A 4,630-nucleotide genomic window follows, 5' to 3' on the forward strand; every position below is an offset into this window, starting at 1 on the left:
CCTTCTTTCATGTTAAGACCATGAATTCGAATGTTTAGGAAAAGAGAGTCAAGAATGTTAAGGTCTAACAGGCTGACCGTCTTGTTTGGGAAACAGTTGAAGTAAACTGGACCATGTCCTAGACTTGTTTTAACTGTTCCGATTAAGGAGTCTTGGAAGTCATTGTGTCTGATGTCTCTAAGACACATGAGGATAGAGGCATTCAAACCTTCTCGGATGAGTGGTTTGACTGCAACTTGGACACACCCTATGTGAAGATATCTGTAGTGACGGGCATGTTCTCTAACAGATTGTTTAGTCAGGAGATGGAATTCTTCATCGGAATCAGGTCCTAGAGGAATATTATTTTCAGCGGTTTTGATTATATAATCAGATTTTCTCTTGTTATCATCAGGAACATATAACTCATCTTGTGGGATTTTGGGTATTTCCCAATTGTCAATGGCTTGATTGATATCTTCGAAGCAGACTTCTTCTTCAAAGATATTGTGTTTGGGGGAAAGTTCCTCAGGACGAGTAACTTTCTCAGTGAGAGGATTGGAAGAGGAATGGATCGGAGAGGAGGAAGAAGAGGACGGTGAAGAAAAGGAAAGGCGTCTAGAGAGAGAGCGAAAGAGTTTAGACATGATTACATAAAATCTGATATCATGGCCCTCCTTTGGTTCAGAGAGAACATATATATATATATATATATATATGTGTGTGTGTGTATATATATTTGGTTTTAAAATTACTCTATCCTTAAATTTTATCAAAATATCTATTTATATTTATTCTTATTCCATTATAAAAATCCTAATTTTACCTTAATTCCCAAATTGGGAAAACCTAACCCTAATTTACCGCTTTCCTCAGCCTCTGAAACACGCAGTCCCACCCCCTTTCTTCCTAAACCTAACATAGAAATGGAAAGAAAAATCAGACAAGGAAAGAAAGGAAATCAGATTGTGATCTAGGGAAGGAGCGAAGGGAGACGCCGTGGCCACGTAGCTGCCATCCCGTTGCCCACACCGTCGCAAGGAAAGACCAGAGCCGAGGTAGAGAGTAGCGCCCAGAGGGAGAGAGGCCGACATCATCGTCGTTCGTACTCGTCGGAGGAAGCTGTCGCAAGCCTCTTCGCCATCATCGTCGTCATCATCCTCGTGAACTGTAGGGCCGTGCAGTCCAGCCACCGTGACCTTCGCGGAGCCCGCGTTATTACCGCCTTTGAGATCGTCATCGTCACTGTCACTGGAGGTCTGTGAAGAGAGGGAAGATGCCGCAGCCGTGGCACTGTCACACCATCACCGCTGTTACCCTGGAGCTTGCCGTTGTCATCAAGCAGGACGGAGATGAGAACGACGCGAGGGAGAGATTGTGCGCGCCTGAGGAGCTGCCACCGTCCTTATTGTTGCTGCCATGGTCGCCAGTGAGTCGTGCACCGCCATAAGAGTTCAAAACAGCACCAGCCTTCTTGTTCTGATTCTGATTCTCCTATTCTTGAACCTATAAGCTTTAATACTTACTCTGCTTCCATTTTATTTCTTAGACTTTTTCTATTATGAGTAAGGAAAACCTATGTCTCTATTTAACACTGCTGCTATGCCTTCCCTGCTTGCTGATGGAACTATCATAGGTGATAGTATTAATGATACTGAAGAACGGTTAGAGTTGCTGCTTCTTCTGAGATTAATAAAGAGGGGATCATCGCGTTTAAATTCAACGGGTTCAACTAACTGAGGTAGCAGGTTTAATTTAAATGGTTTCAATCTAAGAATGCCTACAAGGTTTATTGAATTACTGTAAATAGGATTAATAACTGTGAATAATTGATTGATTATATAAATGTTAGATTGTGGTTGCGATTGTGTTTGGTGTTGTGATTGAATTGATTATAACTAAGTGTGGTAGATGATTGGATTATTGACTGTTGGCTGTTGAAATGGTTGTTTGGTATATTGCTAAGGCTGTGAAAGTGACTCGAGACTAGTTGAGAATTGTGGTTTTGACTGATTATGTATAATTGGTTGAGGCTGAGATAATCATTCAATATATTGATATTGAATTGAGAATTGTTGAAGAATTAGGACCTAAAAGACTAAACTATTATTAAGAATCTGGTTTTCAAAATAGAATGGTAACTTTGAAGACGACCCAGTAATTTGCTAGTGATCAAAATGGTATGAGATTAAAACATGAGTAAACTTTAACAAGTGTAGTTGTTATGATTTAAATTTGAAGGTTTCATATTAACTGAAGAATTAGTTATGATTTTTCAAAGTCAAGCCGTGAAATCTGATTTTCTGCATTACCTTTAGATAAAAATAGTAACTTTGAAAGGCTGTAACTAATTATGTAATTATCAGAATTGCATGAGACTAAGTCTGGGTTAAACTTGGAAATATAAGGAACTAAACTGAAAAATTTGAGACCTTTTTGTTAAATATACAATTTATGGTGAATTTTTAAAGTTAGATTGTTAAATCTGTCTTGCAGCAGAAAAGGTCAAACAGAGCAGCAACTTGTTTGTCTTGCTGCGACTTCTACGAGCTGAGTTTTGGAGCGAAACCAATTTTGTTATAAAATTTGATTAATTTGGTTTCTAAAGCTTCAGAATTTTAGGAGTTAAGGATTGGGAGTTGTAAATTTTTGAATATTGGTGGTCAAAGCTGAAAAGAAACAGATTTCAGCAAACTATGCATCAACTTCCAATGCTTGTAAATCTTAGAATTGAATAGAAATTGGGTTGCAACCAAGACAAACTTGTTTCTGGATGAGCTAGGAGTTCCCAAACCAAAATTTTGCTTAATTAGAGTTTTGTAATTAAAGTTATTCAAATCGAAAGGTACTAAGCTTGTTGGTTTCTAAAACAGATTTTGACTCATTTTTACTTAACTTCCAGGTTATGTAACTTCTTCATTAAAAATGGTATTAACCCAGAACCAATTGAGAAAGAAACCTGGATGAGTGAAGTTGAACTATATTAATTTTTATGGTCATTGGATTTTACTTGGATTATATATGGAATTTTGAATGTTGTACGCTACTGCTGTTTTCTGTTTTAAAGACACTGCAGAGCAGTCATGGTTTAACGAGCTTGATCAAAATTTTGTTGCAACAAGTTAATCCTGATATGAGTGCAGAACAAGTGCAAGTAATGATAGAAGCTGGCCAACATCTCCGCCTGATGCAAGTAGTGCACCAAATGATGCGAGACAAAGCATTCCTCCTTCACTGGGATTGAACCATGTGTCAAAAGATATGGAAGTAAGTACTGTCAAAATTAGTAATTAAATTAATAGTGGCTGATTGCTTAATAGTGGCTGATTGCTGTTGATGTTAATTTTATTGTTGATTTTATTGGCCTTAAGCGAATCTACAATAGAATCTAGTTTGTTATCAAATTAAAAATTTCAACCACTATATAAAATAATTGCACTTTTTTATCAAATTAAAAAGATGTTACATGGTCATCAAATTGGACATTTGGCTAATTGGCTCCATGAGTATGTATTGAATAGAAGAGTAAGAAACTAATTACGAACTAAGATGCATAACCTACCATTATTTCTTTTCAGAAGGTATGAAAAATAGATAAAGCAATAATAATACATGAAGGTGAAGGGGTAGCAATCAACATTGAATCAGTACTCAGTAATATATAGCAATCAGCATTATTATTATTTTAAATTTGTCTTTGTCTATTGATTTCACACTCGATTTGATTTTTCTGTTTTGCTGGTGTTGATTACTTGATTTGTTTGATGGGTTGGAAGCTAATAATAGTATTTCGGTATTACCTTATTTTTTAAACTTCTATTTTAGTTGTGGTTTTTTCTTTGTGCTGGATTTTTTTCAGTTTTAAGCGACTTCAACAGGGAAATTGAAGTTCCACTCAAAGATAGATTAAAAACATAAACATTACCAAATGGCTCAAAATCTTAGCAAATGCTCCTTGTTATTTAGTGTGTACTAGCTATTATATGTGTGAAGTATATATGTTTTTATGATATGTTTTTTCCTAAGTTGAAGAAAAATAAATGCAGGTGTTTAAGTCTAATGTGACTTTATTTTGCATGTTAATGAAGCAAGTTCTGAGCTTTCAAATGGTAAAGTGGCTGAAACAAAAGTTTTCAAGTGTTGAGAAGAAAGAATAGCAATACCAGAAACAATCTATCCTAGCAAAGTCTAAGTTGTATTGCTCTCACACCTGTGGAACAATTCTGCTAATAGTGTCTATTTAGTGATAGTGTATATATCACTGTATAAAACTAAGATTGAGACAAGTGTATTTACTCAACTATATTGATATGTTAGCTGGTTACTTTAATTATGTAACTAATCTTAATTGTTGATTATCTTATTTTATTTTTAGATCTATTTTGCATCATTTTGGGATGTGATTATGCTTTAAAAAAATTAAATCTCGTAAAACAAAATAGGCTATGGTCACGGTTTTGTGGGGTGACCATAGATAAGCTATGGTCACGGTTTTAAGGAGGGGTGACCATAGAGGCTATGGTCACGGTGAAAACCGTGGCCATAGATAAAGCTATGATCACGGTTTTAAGTGGGGTGACCATAGAGTTATGGTCACGGCGATAAGGCTATGGTCACAGTTTTAAGGAGGGGTGACCATAGAGTCTATGGT

General features: G+C 36.1%; 1 long non-coding RNA gene across 2 annotated transcripts; it reads left to right on the forward strand.

Moving 5' to 3' along the window:
* The first annotated feature begins 831 nt into the window (after positions 1 to 831).
* Positions 832 to 4,309, forward strand: LOC110272619 (uncharacterized). Of its 2 annotated transcripts, XR_008010507.1 has the most exons (3): positions 832 to 1,720; positions 3,047 to 3,246; positions 4,068 to 4,309. It is a non-coding gene; the product is annotated as an uncharacterized LOC110272619 (long non-coding RNA). The 2 variants fall into 2 exon arrangements; XR_002363825.2 differs by lacking the exon at positions 832 to 1,720 and having other exon boundaries at positions 2,882 to 3,246.
* The last annotated feature ends 321 nt before the right edge of the window (positions 4,310 to 4,630 follow it).

This window comes from Arachis duranensis, chromosome 6, assembly GCF_000817695.3.
Source record: "Arachis duranensis cultivar V14167 chromosome 6, aradu.V14167.gnm2.J7QH, whole genome shotgun sequence".
Lineage (NCBI taxonomy): Eukaryota > Viridiplantae > Streptophyta > Magnoliopsida > Fabales > Fabaceae > Arachis > Arachis duranensis.